The sequence below is a fragment of the Castanea sativa genome, chromosome 12, assembly GCF_040712315.1.
Source record: "Castanea sativa cultivar Marrone di Chiusa Pesio chromosome 12, ASM4071231v1".
In the NCBI taxonomy this organism is placed as follows: domain Eukaryota; kingdom Viridiplantae; phylum Streptophyta; class Magnoliopsida; order Fagales; family Fagaceae; genus Castanea; species Castanea sativa.
This window is the reverse complement of record NC_134024.1, coordinates 35,373,649-35,395,333: the sequence shown is the minus strand read 5'-3', so window position 1 is coordinate 35,395,333 and position 21,685 is coordinate 35,373,649.

The following is a 21,685-nucleotide window of genomic DNA, read 5'->3' as shown; positions in this document are numbered from 1 at the left end:
TGACATAGTAAACCAGGAGGTGCACTTTATTCTCCTCTCGAATCAAAGTTGCACTTACGGTGGTGGCTGACACTGCTAAGTATAGAAACATGTCTTCTCCTTCCTTTAAAGGGCTTAGGAGTGTTGGGTTGCTTAGGTAATGCTTCAATTCTTGGAAGGCCTTCTCATACTCCTCCGTCCAGGTTGAAGAAGGGTAGGCACTTGTCCGTCGCTTTAGAGACGAGCCTGTTGAGGGTTGTAATCCTTCCAGTTAATTTATGAACTTCCTTCATCGTTCTTGGCGTTGTCATCTCTAATATAGCTCGCACTTTTTTCTAGGTTAGCTTCTAGTCCCCTTTAGGACACCATGAACCCTATGAACTTTCCTGATGCAACCCTAAAGGTGCACTTATTGGGATTCAACTTCATCTGATACTGTTTGAGGGTAGTGAAGGTCTCCTCAAGGTCGTCTAGGTGTGCGGCTTCCTCCTTGCTCTTGACGAGCATATCATCCACGTATACCTCCATGTTTCTCCCGATCTATTTACTTAACATTTTTTTGACTAACCTTTGGTAGGTCTCTTCTGTATTTTTCAGTTCGAAGGGCATTACCTTGTAGCAGTAAAGCCCTTGGCTGGTGATGAAGGCAATCTTCTCCTGGTCTTCTTCTGACGTCTTGATCGGGTTGTATCCTAAGAATGCGTCCTTGAATGTGAGGAGCCTATTTCCAGTTGTGGAGTCCACAAGCTGATCTATTCTTGGCAGGGGGAAGCTATATTTTAGACAGGCCTTATTCAGGTCCGTGAAGTTCAGCACATCCTCAATTTCCCATTCACTTTCTTTACTAGGACGACGTTGGCCAGCCAATCCAGGTAGTAGACTTCACAGATAAAATTGGCTGCTAGCAATTTGTTTACCTCGTCCATGATTGCTTTATTTTGTTCAGGGGCATAGACTCGTTGTCTTTACTGGACGGGCTTCCTCTCTGGATCTACATTTAGGTGGTTTTGGATGACCTCAGTCACTATGCTTGGCATGTCCTTATGGCTCCACTCAAAAACATCCAAATTGCCTTTAAGGAATTCGACTAGCCTTCTCTTCATCTAATCGCTCAAAGTCATCCCTATCCTCGTGGGCTTTATTGGTTCTTCGTCTACCAGTTCCACAGTTTTCAAGGCTTCCACTTTCTCTTCCTCCTTCTCCTCAATCATCCATGTATGGTTCTCCTTTGTCACTAGCACCGTTTAGTTGCATTCCCTGGCCAGCATTTGATCTCTCTTTACCTCGCCCATGCCATTCTCCATTGGAAATTTTACCTTTAGGCAATAGGTGGATGTTACTGCCTTCTAGCGGTTGAGTGTGGGCCATCCAATTATCACGTTGTACAAAGAGAGGCAATCTACTACCAGGAAGCCAAGCTGACGAGTTAACTGTTAGGGGTGAGACCCCACTATGACCGTCAATGCCATTATACCTTTGGTGTATACCTAGTCTCTACTGAAGCTGATGAGGGGCGACTCAAAAGGCCGTAACCTTTCAAGGTCTACTTTCAACTACTAAAAGGGTGAGAGTTAGAAAATGTCTGCAAAGCTGCCATTGTCTATAAGAATCCTCTTGGTGTGAAATCCTTTTATCATGAGCATGATAACCAAGGGGTTGTCATGTGGCTGCTTCACGTCTTTAGCATCTTCTTCTGAAAATAGGATGTCCTTATCCGCATTTCTTCTTTGCTTAAGGGGTGGTATCCTGTGGACACTGTTTACCTGTCTCTGTTGTGACTTCTTGAGGGATTTAAAAAATCCACCCATGGATGGCCCTCCTGTGATCATTTTTATCTCTCCTATCTCGCTTTGTGGACGGTTAAACGAATTGTCCTCATTCTTGGGAACAGCTTCGTGCTTCTCCTTGTTATCATTTCTAGATCTGCCAGATTCCCTCTTTTTCACAAACTTTTGTAGCTTTCCCTTCTAAATGAGTTCCTCTTTCTGCTCCTTCAGGTGTTTGCAATCTTTAGTGTAATAGCCGTGGTCTTTGTGGAAGCGGCAGTATTTCTTCTTGTCACGCACATTAGGTGATGAGTGCAGTGGCCTTGGCCACTTGAGGTAATGATCGTCCTTAATCTGCATTAAAGTTTTGTCAACGGGCATAACCAAAGGGGTAAATTTTACTGTCCAATGAGTTTTTTCGTCTTTCCGCTAATTTCCGTCAGTACCTAGATGGTCTCCCATTTCTCTTTTATGTCCCTTCCGGTCTTCTCTTTTTCCCTCTCTCTCTTTGGGCTTATCCTCGTCCCCTATTGCTGCTAAGGCATCTTCGGCATTCATGTACTTCTGAGCTTTCAATTGCATTACTGCCATCGTATGCCGAGGGCTTTTCGCAAGTGCAACCACAAACTCTCTAGATTTCAATCTGGCTTTAAAGGTCATTAGCTGCACTTTGTCGTTTACTTCATCTATTTCTAGGATTTCTCTAGTGAAACGCTTCACATGTGACCTTAGGGTCTCATTCTCCCCTTGCCTGATGGTGAGCAGATGGTCTGCAAGCCTTTTTAGGCATTGTCCACCAACGAAATGGCATACAAAAGAATTGCCCAATTGCTTTAAGTTGTCAATGGACGATGTCGCTAGCTTCCTAAACCACACTCGCGCTGCTCCCTTAAGAGTGGTAGGGAAGGAACAACATAGTATCTCGTCAGGGGGCTATTGCAGATTCAAAGTTGTTTTGAAGGTGGTGATGTGATCCAGCGAATCTTTCAAACCATCAAACGATTCGAGCTGTGGAAGACGAAACTTTGGGGGCATGGGTAATTCTAGGACTTTTGTTGTGAAAGGCGAGTCTATCCTTTTGACCATTCCATCCAAGTTTCAATCTGTTTTCTCCTTTATCGCATTTCTTAGCTCGTCCATTTCTTTCCTTATTTCCTTGAGGAGGTCTGAGTTCGCTTCCTCAGGGGTGTTTGGTCATCTGTGATCGTTCCTTCTATGGCTAACTTCATCGTCATTCCGGTTAGTCCCAGAGCGATTCTCCTCTTGCTGAAGTTGTAACCTCATCTCCTGGTTCTGTCTTGTAAACTCTTCTGCGCTGGTGATTAGTGTTTGGATCTGCAAGGCTAGTGTTGCAGGATCTTGGGGCGTGCTAGACTCCATTTGGACTTTAGAATTGAATGGAACTACACTTTCGGTTCTGAGTGCAAACGTGTCGTCCCCATAAACGGTGCCAAACTAATGATGTCAAGATCGTCATTTGATTAGGTTCATCTAGATAGGTTAGCACTAGCTTGCCTTTGTAACTGCAAGGTTAAGAATAAAGTCCTCTCTGAGTGGTCACCGGTGTGGTGCCGGCCACAAAGTCTCCGATGATAAAGTCCGTGAATAGAATTTTTAAAGAGGGTTTGGTTGTGAGAGTAAAGATGAGTGGTAAAAGGTTTAGTATCTGTGTGTACCTTATTCAGTTCTGAAATGCCTATATATACCTGCTTTTCTCCTAACCGTTGTATTCCATTTATGGTGAAATAAGTGCCTCTTTTGTAACGCTTTTGAGCTCATTCAATGTGGACTTTGATGGGTATCCCAACGGTCTTCTTGCTAATTTGTAACCATTCGGGACATTATATGCTCTCATTATGGCTTCTCTTTCATCGTCCATGCTGGGTTTGTGTAGACGATGGTATTTGATGGGTTCGTCTAGACAATGGCATTTGTTAGGTCCATCAGATACTTTTTTTTTTTTTTTGAGAAAAAAGAATGCTTATATTCAATAAAATTAGTTAAGTCAGCCTAAAGTACATAAATAATTGGTGGTGGAATATCTTCCATCCACGCAACGAAGAACTTGTTCTTCATAATCTCCAATAACAAATTTTTATCCATGAGACACAACATACATAAACTTTGGAGAAAATTTTAAAGGCCTTGTTAGTGTAGATTTTCATAGCAATTACATTCACCTTTTTTTTTTCCCCTTCAAAATTAAACATAAACTTACTATTTAAAAACACGTAAACATCGCTTTCAAAAAAAAAAAAAAACACCTAACAACCATCATGAGAATAAATCAAAATCCCAAACCAAAATATCTTAACTAAAAATCATCACAAAAAAATATTCGCACTGAATTTAATGAGGCTCATTGTATCAATTTAGAAAATCTTAAAATGTGAAATTAATTAAAAACTAAATTTTCATGCACACAATGAGTAAGTCAAGCTTTCTCCCTCCTATAGTTTATAAATATTATAATTTTCATAACGTTTCCAATATCCTAGATAAGTTTATGGAAATAAGAAATAACTTTCATACAAAATCCATTTTAAGAATAATGATATTTATATATTTCTATAAAAAGAGAATTATGAAACTAGTGGCTTTTTGGAAGCATATCAAGACTATGGTATAGACGTACTTATTACTATAACTTTTAAGTCCAAAATTAAACCGAGAAGGTAATAAAGCGATAAAGATTAAAGAGAGGTTAGAAACTATTTACCACTTCAAAGATTGGAACTAGCTCTTTGATTATATATGTATGAACGAAATCTCAAGGATGCAGCTTTCGTACCCTCCCATTAAACATTTTTCAAAATCAGAGAAATTCGGATGCTTCCCATTTTTTCTGATATGCTTCTTATTCTCTACGACCCCGTTTAGTTTGTTAAGGATCCTTACAAACCAAGATTTTGATTTTGATTTTAAGAATTTGTGTTGGAGATCCGTAACATATTCATTGAAGCAAAATACGTTCTCATATTCCACCTTCGATACATTGGGTCGCATGGGCGGCTCTACTTTATATTCAGGGGTTAAAATGAACCCCTGACTTCAAATAAATAAATAAATATATATATATATATATATATATATATATATTATTTTTTATTAGTTTAATATTTTAATTTATTTTTAAAAATATTTTTGCACTTCCTAACTTAAATTTTGCACACCCTTATTACAAGTATTTCCAATTCTAAGAGTAAAGTGTAAGAGTTTGTGAATTGTAAGTATCACTATTTTTTATAAATTTATATTATGTGTGTGAGTGTGTCTAATATTAATTGTGTGCATTACTTTTTGTTATAATGCTATTTGTGTGAATTATGATTTGTGTGGACGTTTGTGTATACAATATAAATTAATATAATTTAATAATTAGGAAATAGAGATGGTTTGTTACATGTGTGTGTATTGTTATCATGTTATAATAACTTTTTGTTATAAAGTTAGTAAAATTTTAAAAAAAAATTGTAAAGTTAGTAATAGTCCAAGCATTTGATTGGTTAAGTAGACACATAGTGTCTAAGTTTATATATGAATGAGTGTAGTTGTGTTTGTCAATAATTAATACAAAACTAATGAGTTTAGTTTAGTCATTTAGTTTTAAAATTTTTTATAAAAACAATAACAAATAGATAATAACAACCGCATAAAAATAAAAATGTTAGAAAACTTAACAAAATAAAATGGCCATAGGCTCATATCTTCTTTTTTGTTTTAATTTTTTTTATTTGGCATAGACTCATATCTATCCACATTGGCAATAGAAACTCATAATGAACTATCATATAACAATTTAAAATTTTAAAATTTGTACAATAAAATTGCAAAACTTCATGTATTAATTTTTTTTTGTCGATAACTCAGTATATTCAATTTTTTTTATTAAAATTTTTTAATGACCCCCCTAAACAAAATTTCTGGAGCCGCCACTGTTGGGCCATGTGGACCTATTTTAGTAATGCAATTTTGGAAACCTTCAGGAACGCACCAATGGTGCTTTGAAGGTTCCACTCCTCTTAATTTCTTACATTCTTCAATCTTATTTTCAAAGCAAATTGAAAAATGGGTGCTGTGTATTATCAAGTTTCAAAGGGTGATGAGGAGGGGTTTGAAGTGAAGAAGTATGGAAAGAGGTAGAGGTCATACCATTAGCTTGAACATCAGTGAGAATAAAGATAACCAAATCCAACATCAACACTAAAAATTTTCTCATACATCTCATAGCCAACGATTTTTTTTACCAGTTTAGAAACTATGTTGTTTTGAAGATAAATTTATAACAATAAGTTGGACTTAAAGATTTATGTCTTATATACAATTGAATGATTAGAAATATTTCAAATAAAGAAATTAATCAATAAATTGATTTATTATTAAAATATTTTTGTTGAATACGTGTTGATTAAGAAGCCTGACTTTTAGTAGTATGAGCATTAATTTTATTTATTAAGTTGCTTTTTCTTTAAGTAATGCCTTCTAGTTAGGGTCGTTGGTTTTCATTAATAGTTTTTAAGTGAATATGTGATTTTTTTTTTTGAAAAGTCATGTATATTTGTAAGAGTGCAGTAACTTTTAAGTGAACATGTAAAAATGTATGATACAAAAGCCGCAATATCTTCTGTCAATGTTTCTATTTTAAATGTTTCAAAAGAATATATTAGTTCAAAAGGAATGATAGAGTTCAAAGGAAAATTATTAGGTATTCTCGGAGTATCATTAATGCGTACTCTCTCTCACACATAAATGGTCAGTCACACCATGAATTTAATTAGTGAGACCTATCATTCATGTGAGAGGAAGGAGTACACATTTATGGTATTCCGAGAGTACACAATAATTTTCCGAGTTCAAATTATCATACTATTCCTTAACTAAAAGACAATATATTGAGTACAAGTTATATATTGAAATTACTATTCAAAAACTTATGCTTGTGGAGAAAAACACGTATAAAAAAAAGTTTGTTGAAAATTGTGGTAATGACAATTAATTTGAAGCTAATGAGATAGAAAATATTGAAATACTCACTCTCTCCTAGTTTGTTTGTCTTCTATTCCATTTTGAGATGTCTCAAAATATTGTCTTGTTTCTAAAAGTAAAAGTTATTAATTTATTAATGTTCCCATTATACTCTTACTTTATTTTCAAAACTATTTGAAAAGAAAACTAACAAATATTTAAAAAATCAATCTAATTGGGGCACCTTTTTAGTTGCCTCATTAAATAACTCTTAAAAAAAAGCTAATAAAGTTATTTAAGGGTAGTTTTGTAAACTTATACATTTTTATAAATTAGACAAGACAATAAATGATATTCCCTTAAAAAGTTTGATTTTTCAAACAAGACAAACAAATTGTGACGGAGAGAGTATATCACTACAAGTGGCAGCTATCATTGAAACTATTTTACAACATTTCCCTAAGCAAAGTTTTATTTAAATAAAAAGGTATAAATGGTGGCATTGAGAGAGAGAGAGAGAGAGAGAGCAAACATTTCCCTTAAAATAACGTCTCTTGGTAAGTGTCATGAACTTAATTCTAGAGTAGTTATTGCTAGGGGTGTTCACCAAACCGTATAAACCGTAAAAATTGCACGAAAATCACCCGCAAATTGCATAACCACACCGCACCGCAAGTGATAATGCACCGCACCGCACCGCACCACATAATGCAGTGCGGTTTGCGGTTTTATAATAAGAAAATCGTACAAACCGCACCCTCTTTATATATTAATATTTTTAATTATTTTTAGTATTAAATATATTATTAATAATTTAATAACCCTAGTTTTCAAAAAATAAAGAAAGTTTGATAACCCTAGCAAGTGTTGATTAGGAAAGTCAGCTCAAAATAAAGAAAAATTAGCTCAATAGTTTAAAACTTGGACCAAAACAAAGGGAAAAATTAGTTTTGGACTGGGTAGAAAAAGCCCAAAATTTGAAAAATATATCAACTTTAAATCATTCAAACTGCATCTTATACACCGCACTGCATATTGAACCGCAAAAATAAGGTGCGGTACGGTTATAGTTTTGGCTAAACTTTAAATCGCACCACATCACACCGCACCGCACCACACATGTGACAACAAAAATAAAGTGCGGTGCAGTTATGGTTTTAGCTAAACCGCACCGCAAAGTACGATGCTAAAAATGGTCCAAAACCACACCACACCGCACTGCGAACACCCCTAGTTATTGCATAATTGGTGAATAACTTTTAGAAAAAGCTATCTAAAATCACAAGGCTTCAAGTGGTATCAACATGGATATATGAAGAGTTTGTTGTCAAAAGTTACAATATCTTATCGTTATTGTCGATACCAATTTTGAGCCCTAAGACAGATATTTGATTGGGATGAAAATCAAGAAAAATCAAAGTTGAGCCGAAAGGACGTCAACTGAGTGCATGGACAATGGTCATTTGCCATAATTATGTGAAACTTGTAGCTTTTTTTTTTTTTTTTTTTTTTTGAGAGAATGTGAAACTTGTAGCTTTATTGCAAATTACAAGGCTTTACATAGTTTAACCAAAATATTCAACCCTCCTATGAATTAAAGTGATAAACTGATAGGTAGATATTCAATTCCCCTAGAAATCAAATGCAGGTTTAAGAATATATTTATAAACACCCCATTTTACCAGGATTTGATTTGCAAAATAAGGAAAAAAAATTGTAATTTCACCAAGAAAGGGGAAAACTATTAATTCTTAGGTACTCCCGGAGCACGGAGAATGGTGCTCACTTCTCTCATATTCATGGTGGAGTCTGCTCATTAAATTCATGGTGGGGTCCACCATAAATGTGAAAGGAGGGAGCACAATTTCACTATACTCCGGAACCACTTAAGAATTTTTCTTAGATGAGAAAAAAATTCATAACGACATGATGAATTCGAAAATTTGACCATCAATCAACAGAGTAGTCACTTCAAGTTTTAATGAGTATATTGCATTTTTGAAATATGGGGCTAATTAAACGTGATTATGAATAATTACAATTGGTTCTTAAAATAATTTATTAATGGATTATGTGTCAAAATCTCATTGCACAAAATAGCTTTTTAAAAAAAAAAAAAATTATAATTCAGTAGTTATAACATGGGAGAGGGGGGGGGGGGGGATTTAAACCTTTGATGTCATGGATACACCAGGAATGCCAACCAATTAAAATACAAGCTCTTGGCAAAAATAACTCCGGATAACACCTAAATATATAGTCTATTGATTTAATTAACTTATAAAATAGATGATTGGTAGAAATTCAAAAGGCCTAATTATCTATGTGGATATTCTAATCATAAAATAACTTCAAGAATGGTTTTAAACTTGTAGTGATCTCAAAATAGGGTTTTAAAAATAAAAAAAATAAAAAAAAACCTGGACCTGAAACAAACTGAAACTGGTCTCTTGGGTCAAAATTTCAAAGGGCACTTCAACATGCCATGCCATTCAAGGGTTAGTTCATTATGATGTTCCTTATAATTCTCAATTTCTAGATTGTACCTAGAAAACAAAGCCATATAATTTTCTTAGAATGTATCTAGAACCCAAGCTATGTAATTTTCTTGTTACTTTCAAGAGATGTATAGTAGCAATTTCAATTTATCAATAAAGATGCACATTTCAATTTTGGTTTTCTTATTTTTCTAATTAAATTAGTAATGATTCCATTGTAAAACCCTTGACCTTGGAGAGATAATAACATCAGTAGAACCTCTACTGTCTCTTGAGAGGCACCAACATTAGTCTACTCATTTGTGTGGGTTTGGCCCAACCATTTGAGAGTTGAGCCAGAGGCGTGGTCTCTCACAAGAACAAGAGAAACAAAAAAAAATTCCAACTTCAAGCAAGTGCAAAGCATGTAAATTCAAAAGATTAAAGAGGGAATAGAACAATTAACATTCAAGCTAAATTCACTTGGGGATTGAAGGTTTATACTTATAGGTTTATTTAGATTGGAGAGTAACTTTTATTTGATTATGTGTTTTTGGGAATTTTTTTAGGGATATTTTTTGAGTTTTTTTTAGAGGAAATAGGTGCAGAAAATGTAAAATTTTAGGTCCCCTGGAAAAATGAGGTTGTCGGGACTTAAATAGTCCCAAAAAAGGGACTTCATGCCAGGCGCATATAGGGGCTGCATCTGGCCTGGCCTCCAGGGCACACATAGCGGGTGATCCCAACGGTTCAACTTCCATTTTTTATATATTTTTTTACGGTTTTGCTATTGCTCAACCCTGAACTTTGAGCGCTTGGTTGGAGGCCATTCTGAACTCCAAATTAACTAATTTTGAAGCGATTGGAAAGATCTTATATTGTAGTTTCTAAATCTTCTAGCCTTGTAGCATTTGGAGTCCGGATGAGAGAGTTATATGTCTTAGAAGTTGGCCTTTCCGAACTCCAAATTGACTAATTTTTCGTGGTTTTTCTTTAAAGGAGAAATAGTTTTCCAAGTAAAAATTTGTGTCCTTGTATTATTGATATCTTAGCTTAGTAATTTTGGTGATAATATTTTTGAAAATTGGTTAAGATTTTGAATTGATTTTCTCAATTCACATATACTAGATTGTGAGGTATTTTTTTATGTGAATTAAGATGGATGATAAGTTTGGTCCCATGATTATATTGGTGGGTCCTAATGGAGTGTGAGAGAGGATTATATGTTGGTACAAGTTAGTGAAAGGCACACACGAGTGTGGCTTTAGCTTTTGGAAATGATGAGTATAGGTTCAAGGGAAGTTTGCTTTTGTTTAAGGTGGAGTTACCTCAAAAGGAAAGAACACCACTTAATGAAATGTGAGTCAATGCGGAGTTTGTTGGGAAATTACCTCAGATTCTAATAATGACCAAGTTATTTAAGTCTTTTTAATTTGGTGAATAAGGAAATAAACATGGTTACTTTTTGGGTATACTTGGTGTGGGAAAAAAAAAGGCTATTTCTTAGAATGGAATGAAAGTCTATTGATTTTTTTTATTTATTTTTTTATTTGTATTCCTTGTCCACAATGCTGCAAAGGATTTGGGCCAAGGGACTTCTATGTAGGCTGTGTTTGGCTTGCGTTTTCAAGGGGCATTTCAATGTTTGCGTTTGGATTAAGGTGGGACCCACGCAAACAGTAACGAAGAAAAATGCCAAGTTTGAGAACTGATGAAACGCGAGCATATTTTTCCTTCAATGCATGTACTGTTCCTTTTCTTTTCATTATTTTTTTTTGGAAGAACTTGTACTAGTACCAATCAATAACCCAGAAGCTTCTTCATCCAAGAGCAAATCAACACCGCACCAATTACAACATCAGTCTTTCTTATTGCAGCGTGCACCACCACCAACACCGCACCAATCAACAGCGCCACCAAGATGTTCAAACGCATGCGTGTTCTTTATGTTCTTCCCAGAACATGACTATTCATGTTCTTGAAACCCAGCAAACCCATCAAAACAGTAAAACCAAAACCATATGAATCAAACCCATGTGAAAAAAAAAAAATCAAACCCATCAAACGATCAACCGATCAAACCCAACACACACAACCGATCAAACGGATCTACCCAGCAAATGCAAATCAAACCTATCAAACCCACCGCCGATCAATCCATCCACCACCACCGAGGGAACCCGATCTTCGCCAACGTTAGACTGGTTTGTCTTCCTCGGCTCTTCGTCAGTGTCGGGCTGGGTTGTCTTCCTCATGAATTTACATTCTGAGCTCTTCGCCGGTATTGCTGAGATGTAGGTCTTCCTCTCTTCCTTTCTCTGGTGGGCGTGGAACTCTCTAGACACAGGATTAAGGTGGGGTGGGTGAGGAGTTAATAGAAGAGAGAGAGAGAGAGAGAGAGAGAGAAAAAAAAAAAAAAGTAAAAACGCTGAGCTACAATACTCGGACACAAAAATAATCCACACGTGTTTTTCACTTATTTACTACAGTGTTTTCAGTTTTCAATTTTCAGCAAAAGAAGTGGTATCCAAACGGACCTATAGGGAGAGAAAAATAATCATAATATTGAGTGTAAAACTAGGAGAGAAGATAGTGGAATTTTGTTTGGTTGATAGCAAGAAGAGAGACAAGTTTTAGGTTTACTTTGAGGTTTATTTAAAGTATCCAATCAAAGGATAATTTGTGACGCTTGAATTAATGCAAGAAATGTGTAAAACAAGGACCATGCGTGTGTGAGAGCAAAGAAATGATTGTCTATTGTGTAAATTCAAAAAAAAAAAAAAAAGTAGAGTACCTTTATTAGTAAGACATATACAAATGAAAGAAAGATTGGGGATTTTCTCTATGGAAAGATTTTTGGGTGCTAAAATGACAGAGTTGTTATACTTAAGGTGATTATTCTCACATGAGTACTTCATATGAATTTTAGGTAAAAGATATTATTGTATATTTGGTATAAATCTTAATTAGGTATTAACTTGAGAAGATGTTGTGATTGATTTTATAATAGTAAATTTATTCGGAGTTTGTTTTGGATTTTTTTTTCAACGAGAAATGGCTTTCCACATAAATATTTGTATTTTCGTGTGTGATGGATATGTTGGCTTGATAATTTTGGTGAATAATTTTTTTTTGAGATGTATTAAAAATTTTATTTGATGTTTTTTTTTTAATTTTTTAATTCACATCGAACTAGATTGTTACCCACCAGATTTTGAATTCTTCCTCGTTTTTATAATGCCAATTCTTTGGTGTTCGATCTTCAAGCTAGAACCTAATTCTTTTGTCCATAGCTACTCATTTTTATTGTCACAGCCTCCTTTGCTAATGAGTGCAGCATGCATTGAGAATATATGCACGGTATTTCCTAAGCTTATTTGTAAAAAACACCTCAATCCCTCAAAATTCAGGCCAAAATGGGCTTTTTTCTTTTTCGCAAAAAAAAATCAACATGTTGTCCCATTTTCCAAACTAATTAGGAAAATGCCCATTTTTTGAAACTCGATTTTCTCAAAATCGAGTTAAGTCCTATAACGACGTTTTAAGGAGCCTATAGTAACGTTTTTAAGGACCTATAGCGGCGTTTTGTAAAGTTGCAAAACGCCGCTATAGGTCCTTAAAACGTCACTATAGGGTTCTTAAAACGTCGTTATAGGGCTCCAAAATTTTTTTTTTGAAACTCGATTTTGAGAAAATCGAGTTTCAAAAGAAGGGCATTTCCCTAATTAGTTTGGAAATGGGGCATTTACTCATTTTTTTGTGCGAAATGGGCATTTGCTCATTTTCGCCTCAAAATTCATGCTTGAACCTTCTGTATGAGATTAAAGCTTATTTTAGAGGCCTTTCCAATGCACTAATAATGGAACTTGTCAACAAATATAACTTCTTCAATAATGAGACTATTTTTTGCTGAATAAAAAAAAAGAGATCACTCATCACTATATAGTATATATATAAATGGCACATGCATCCCACCTCTTATATTTTTCTTTTCTTTTTTTCTTCCTATTTTCCTCATTGGATCATTCATAAGTGAGTTCAGAACTTAACAAAATCTTCCCACTAATTTTAAAACAAACAAACAAACAAAAATAAACTAGGAAAATTAACGTTAAGAAAAAACGTTTAAACAATAGACGTGTCTATGCCATTGAGAGAGTGAGAGTTTATTTTTGCTGCAACATTTATTGTGAAGTTATAGACTGCATTTTGCAAGTACTGCAAATAACGTGGGAGGGGACAGTGGCTAGTCCTTTGGAGTAAACTTTTCTTCAGAGAAATTGCAGGCACAAGCTTAAATCATGCACTCATGGGGAAGGTAAATCTTTGCCAGCCTTTCTGCCAATTTTGGCTTCTATTGCCCGATTTATTCTGCTGCTCTGGAAGACACACGAAACAGTGAAAAAACGAAAAAGAAAACAGAAGAAGAAAAACATTATATATTTATGGAGTATGGACACAATCGATATATAGTTCAAATAAACTTTATAACTACATCTGTTTCTCAAAAAGTACGAGCGAATGAGAGAGGAGAGGGAAAGGCCAAAAGACCTACTGTTAGGAAATTTAGACTCCGATTGATAAAATTAATAAGTTTTAAACTCAAGTTGTTAATTAAATTTACTATAAATAAACCTTGTTAAAACAAACAAACATCAATATCATGTACAATAGAATAGTAAATAAAACAAGATATGATAACCTAGGAAAACTAATAAAACAAACTAGTTTCACAGTAAAAAACTTAGGGAGAAACCTTCCTGAAAAGCAATCTACTATAATAAAAAAAAGTTTCAGATCTAGTACAAAACTTTTGTCCATAGACTCTACAAATCCTGTAGATGAACTTATCACAGAAACCTTATACCGCTTCTAAACCTCTGAATTCTTCAATATATAAACGCTACAATTTTGCATGAATTCCAGTATTTGACTAACTAATGATACACGGATCTCAGTACGTGACTAACTGCAGCAACTTGAAGAAAATGTTGTTGGCTGCAAAATTCTTCACTTCATCAACAATGAAGATTAAGAAGTACTTGGTTACAAAACCCTAAGGCGCAAAAAACGCAGTAACTTCTTACAGAGAGAATAAGGCACTCAATCACTTTTTTATATGTTCTCTACGTGCATACTTAGTGTGACGGCTTTTAAAATAAGCCTTATATATGTCCAGGATTGTGAGAAAAAAACCCTACACAAATATTTTAGCATGGGCCAAAATCAGATCTGGAAATTTTGATTTCGTAGATCTCGACAGATTTAGCTTCTATCAAGCTTCTGTTGAGCTTTCTTCTTTAAGTCTCGATAGATACTGTTTCTGTCGAGGTATCTGTCAAGATTTAATGAACAACTTTTTTTCATTTGTTTTTTAGTCCAATCTTCATGGCTTTAATACTTGGCTTGAACAACATGTTTCTTGAAGTACTAAACTCATCCTAGATCTACTCAATTACAAGTAAAATGCATTTTGTCAAAAGATTAGCTAATTACATAAAATATGTCCTTAACACTTTTTTTTTTTTTGAATTATGATTTTTTTTTTAAAAAGAAAAATGCTATATATACACAATTTTCACAATAAATTTTAAGTAACAAATTGCTACTTATTATTATTTATAAGCAAGAAAGTAATTTTAGCAGTAAATTTAAATTAAAAATCCGTAACAACTTGTTACTTCTAAAGTAATTGAAAGTATTGTGAAAATGTTGTAGATATATAACTCTTTTAAATGATAAATTTTTGAACACAAAATTTTATATACAAAAAGACCTACTTTTTTTTTTCATGTATAAAAGGACAGCTCCTTTCCTATGCCTTTTTTAAACATATTTAAAGTAAATTCCTTTTCACTAAATCACTTTTGTTCATGACTCATGTGGCAAAAGGGTCGGCTGAGGTAGGATAGTTTTGTAGTCTGAATACGAAAAATGAAAAAGAAAAAGAAAGAAAGCAGTTTTCCCTCCTATTTTTCTTTGTTGCAAATTTCTCAATTCAATCATAGAATTAAATATATTCGGCATGAAAGATGATTTGAATTTTTTTTTTTTTTAATTTTGGAAATTTGAACATGCCTGTGTGAAGAACATTACTTTTTAAAAATAAAAAAATAAAAAATGTATGAATAAATTCCTATCAACCAATCATATTAATGCATATATATTTACCTTGCAACAAAATAAGGAAGGAGAAAGTGTTAAAAGGTATTATATATCATTTAATATGCTGATTATTATGATCAGTCATTTAATATGCTGATTGTTATGATCAGTGACTATCAACGTACGCCATATTAAATACATTTTTTTAAAATCATTTTTTAGTGATGTTAGTAATACTACATATTTATTTCACATTAGTCTTACAAACTTTTTGGTTTGAGGATGTTATCAAACTATAAGTCATCTCTAAAATAAATAAATAAACACTATAAGTCACAAAACCTTAGATACCAATCATTTTTAAAATTTAACATCACGTAAAACCCTAGAACATTCTTGTTATGGTAGAGGTAAGACCACACCAAACATTAACTATTACAATATCTAAATCAAACTTAACTTTTCTAATCACAGGACTCGTAATTCTTGGTATTTGAGGTATTTTATGAAGGATGCCTATGATTTAATGGTTTGATTTGTAAAAAAAAAAAAAAAAAAAAAAAAATTATTTGTATCATCTAATATACTTTTGGAGCTTGTAGTGACTTTTTTCTTTAGCTAGGTTAATATTTATCTACTCGAGGGGATTCGAGCCCCCACCCTCACCCACATCCCATATGCTTATGGGCATAGTTGAATTGTATGTGCAATTAAAATTTGATAAAAATTAAGAATATTGATTAAAAAAATTAAAAATTTATCATAGATATGATCAATTTAATATGCAAAAAAAAAGAAGAAGAAGCAAAATAGTCAATATTTAAGATATAAGATTGTTCACAATATCAATAATTGAGCTCTCTTTGTACAAGATAAACATAAAGAGATCTCAAAATCATTTTACAAAAATGTTTAGCGATCAAATTCATAAATTATAGTATATAAATATTTGATTTTAATGCTCAAACAATACATGTACAGGACAGTCAAATAATAAGATTGAGTTTAACTTATTAAGTAATTAAGAATTAAGTCAAAATAACTACCGTGCACCCTTGACGCGGTGGTCATTCTACAAGTATAAATGCTTGTGTGGTGTGGGGGCAAAGGCTGGGGTTCAAGTCTCCAGTAGGGAGTTTCACACACATATATACTTAGAATAGGCTAGAGTCAAAATTCTATCTTGTATAAAAAATAAAAAAAGTAAAAATACATATTTTTTAATTACTTCAAAATAATGCATAATAATTAGATTGGTTCTATGATAAGAATTTTTTTAATAATTAAAATATAAATAATAGCTATTGGGGGTAAGTGTCATTTTATTAGAAATAGGAGGACGATTTTGACATTTCCTCAAACTAACCTTAAAGGAAGTTGGTGTAATTTACCCAAAATATAATTATATTGGGCATATAGTAGGAAGTTCAATACAAATTGAAGTAGGAACAATTATTTTATGGAAAAATATTATGATAAACTACAAGGCCAAACTTGCCCTATTAACTAAACAGTTTTTTTATACCCCCAAATCTGCCCCATCAGGCTCTGCCCCACCATGCCACTTCAGGACCCAATCTAAAGGCCCCTAAACCATGGCCCAATCTAAAAAAAAAAAAAAAAAAAAAGTTTTCCTGAGAAAAAATAAAAATCAGTAAATATTATAACAAAAAGAATCACATTTTCAAAATAAAGCAATTTGGTAATCGAAAAGATTGAGAAAAGAGAAAAATGATTGATTGATAAATAAATCTCCAACAGATAAGTATCTTATACCCCAAACCATACCTTACATGCATAGCAACACAAATAACAAATCCAAGGAAATCTCAAATCAAATCCACCATACCCATTCAAATTTCCTATTCATAGAAACCAAATACATTTGAAATCAAAATCTAAACATGCACATGCAAGGAATATCAAATCTTAACAACCAAATCTAAATCCCCAAACCCACAAGTTAAACAAAGAGAATCTAAATCCCCAAACCCACTGATCAAATAAAGAGAAAATAGAAGAAGAACGTCAATAAAGATTGTTGTATATCACTGAGGTTGTGGTCGTTGGGTTTAGCTATCTCTAATCTTGGTGCAAAGCAAATAAAGGGAGCAAGATTGAATGAAAGTGGGTGAGATTGGAGAGGCTTTGCGGCGGGGAATGAAGAAAACCACGTTGGAAGTGAAAGAGAATATACCCACAAAAGAGAACCCTAGATTGTTGTCTTCGTCTTCTTCAGTGGAGAGAATGAGACTAAGAGGCTGCGAGCTTGATTGAGGGGCAACTGAGATTGGGTGGCCGGTGGCAGAGAGAGTGAGAGTGTGGATGAGAGCTTGTTGACACCGAGTGAGAGTGGAAATGGGCATAACAACAAGTCGGCCTGTAAGAGTGGAAATGGGCTTGACGGCGATGTGGAGGGAGGGCTTGAGGGGGTGGCCAATGACAAACTGAGAGAGTGAGAGTGTGGGTGGGTTGGTGAGGGTATGAGAGTGAGAGTGAGGGTTCGAGGTGGCTGAATGGTTGAGAGAAGAATTGATAGGGTTAGGGTTAGGGTTAGGGTTTGGTATAAGTGGTATATATATAGTTAGTTAGTTAGGGGTTTTTTTTTTTTTTTTTTCTTGTAATTTAGTCTACACGAGTCTAGTTCGAGGCAGGTATTACTAATACCCGCACCAGACTCGAACCTGCTTCAAGTTGGATAATTGAAATCCAAACCTGACCTTACTATTTCACGGGTTGAGTCAGGGGGATTTCGTCATCCCCACTTAATATAGAGAAACATTGGCAAATAGGTAATTTGAAGTACATGAAAATATTGGGATGACTTTATATAGAAAAATGTTAGAACCACAACTTTTATCACAATTCTCATGTGGCAAGTTGTGAGTGGTGAAGTAAAAATAGTGGGTTCATATGGATTCATGATTCTACCACTTATAACTTGCCACATGGATAAGTTGTGACAAAATGGTGGCAAAAACTGTGGTCTTGACATTACTTAAATGATCTAGTTAAAGATTTGGAGTGGCCTAGGCATCATCCGACTAGCTAAATTGGTGTAAGTTTAAGAATTATACTTGTGGGATGTGGATGTGCCATTTGACCCATGGCCATTGGCTTTTCTTTTCTTTTTTTTCTTTTTTTTTTATAAAAAATTATGACTTAAAATGACCTTTAGTGCATGTCTAGCATGGCCATAAGAAGTAGAGTTTGGAGTAGAGCATTTGTGATATATAGTTTTAACTGATGTTTGAGAAATTATAATAAATAGTTCTTTAAAATTCTAGATTTATAAAACATAAACAATGAATTGTAGAGTGTTTTCATTTAATTTCTTAATTTTAAGATTTAGCCTTAAAGCTGTTTTCACCTTTATGGGATTCACTTCAAACACTTTAGCAAATAAAAGAATTATATGACTCTTTAAGAGCTATTTTAAGAATTCTAGTAGACTTACCCTTAATGTACAATGCCTCAATCAGAATTGACCAGAACTAGAATTCTCCTGTACTTTGTCGCAGCTTTCAATTTATGGAGATATTATTAGTAAACTCTGAAGTAGAACTGTGTGCTTTAGCATTTTCCTATAAGTAATATATATTGTACAAAGGAGAGAATTGGTAAGGTCAGTGCTTTAGCAGCATCTAAAAATGAGTGTTTGTCTACGTCAATCAATTTCAATAGCAACATGGAATATGGATTGTGAGCTACTATTTAATCTGAATGTATCTGATTCATCAATTGCTTTTACCCTAGAAAAGAAAAAAGGTCATCCCTATCATATCCTTTTGTTCTGCTCAGATTTCTTAGAAATGCAAATACTCTTATTCTTGTTCAGTTCTCTTTGTTTCTCCACCTTTTATCCGTCATTTCAAGCGCCACCACCAGCTTCTTATAAGTCACAATTCCTTATTGGTGGATATGCACTTGGCTTCAGTAAATTGGGGCAATGATTTCATTCATGAACAAGCAGCAAATTAATTTGGTCAATGACCTCGGATAATCAATCTCTAGTCATTCGAAAAGATTCTTTAGGGGCTACTATCTTCACTACTGCTTGAAAAGCAAGGTCCATCTAGAAGTTGGCAGTGGTGGTGATGATGGTGATAGTGATGATAATGACAATGATGATAACAATAATGTGACCAGCGCTAGAATATACCTACCTTCACATTTAACTTTCCACTTTTATGCCCAAAAAAAATAAATAAAATAAAATAAACTTCCCACTTATATGCTCCAATTTAGTGAAAATATAAGATGCTAAGCCAACTCAATATAATTTACACCAGGAAATTATAATGTATGCATATGTACCTGGAATTTAACTGTAGTGTAGAGAAATGTGCTAGAAACGCATTGATGTAACTAGAAGAGGCTAGACTCTTTTTGTCTTTTGATCAATATATTCAAGAAGAGTTAAAACTAAACGAGTCAATGCGGTCTATGAATCATGACTCACACTTGCATCTATATGTTTTTCCAGATAGCTTTTGCAACTAAAAACAAGGCCTCTCTCTCTCCCTCTTTCTCAAGGTGCACCCACACAACTTCATTTTTATGTAAAGGATCAATACAAAGATGATCCACTTATGACATATCTATGAAGAAAAAAAGTGAGGGTTCTATTTTGCTTCCTATATACAATACTTAAAAACATTTTCGGCATAGAATCCTCTCCCTCGCTAGCACATTTTTCCTTTCAAATAATGACAATGCATATAAGCAGGCATGCATATTACCTACATGCGCATACAACAAACAATTGCACTAGCTAGAATACAAATGAAATTGGAAACCGCACCAAAAGGATACCTAGATTTCATCACTCTAAAAGCAGGCACTTTAAAAGCAGATCGTTAATTAAGATGAGAGATAGTAAAGGATCTAACAACATACTTGGAATAAATGGAACTTTAAGTTTTACAACTAGTTTATTATGAGGTGTGAGAGATCAATAAAGTAGATAATTCTGAAAAAGAAAAATGAAGATCGATAATTTTTTTTAAAAAAAGCATTCTCTTTGCAGCGTTGATCTTAGATATTCATGCCAATTAAACGAACAGTAAAGGAATGAAGTCCAAATCCAATAGAAACACTTGATAAAGAAGACAAGTTCATGAAACAAGAACAACAAGAATAAACTGTATAGAGATGACCTCTAATGCAATAGATACATTTATATGGATTATAGATGATTTATAATTCCGCAAAACATACAATTAAACTTTCATTGTGATTGAAGCACAGTGATCTACATCATTAAAGGCTAATTACGCCTTACATAAAGATGAAAAAAAAAATAGAGAAAAGCAAATATTATAGTTGACAAAGAACTTCAAGTCACAAACTCAAGAAGAAAAATATTGTTCATAGAAGAAAAAAATCAGTGCTTAATTAATTTGTGTCATGTATTAACCTTTACAGTTGGATAAACAAAAGAGGAGATAGTTGCTCAAGTAATGACTATCGAGTCACTATTAATTTCTTTAGTACATGGAATACCATCAACAAGAAATTAAAGCATATAGTTTTTGGTCCTTTAAGATTATTGGATTAGTTGATAAAAGATGAGAAAATTAAAATTTAAAATGTAAACAGGGAAAGCATTGACAAGGTTCATATGATGAAGCATAAAATCCCTCGTTGAGCTGACTCAACCACAAGCAATTCTTATAATTAGAGAATCAATCCTAATTAATATAATTATTGATCTTGTCATTAAATATAATAAAATATTTACAGGCAGATTCTACTACCATATATGTTGACACCATGAAGGTCTCTACCCAAAAAAAAAAGACACCATGAAGGTAATAGATTTATCTTGTTTTACTATATTGAGGGCCCCTTCATTGAATTTAAAAGATGTTATTGCTAATCCTATGATTAACCCAAATGATTAGAAGGGCGAATAGATCCTCTATGCATCAAAGTGGTAGTTTCATACCCCACTAATTAAAATCACTAAAAATAAAAGTTTCACTAGCATCTAGCCTACGTACTAATAGTATTTTTTTTTTTTTTTTCCTTCTAGGTCCATAGCCATGATGAGCAATTTCTCTTCAAGCACATAGGATTGTAGAGAATTCTTCTTTTGAGCCAAAACTAAGAATATCATAGAGGGATGACCCAACATTATCCAATCAAAGATGGGTTGTCGGCCAGATTGATTAAGAAAATTTTCCAGAAATCTCCATTAGTTGATTTTCTATTCTACCTGGCGCATTTTCTATTTTCTTATTCATTAGTGAATATATTTTCCCAATTAGGATCATTAATTAATGGATTTAAACTTGTTTTTTGTTTTTCTCCTCTATATATATATATATCTAAAGTATAGTTCCCATGATTGATAGTCTTAACTAGATTTCCACCATTTCAACGTTCATG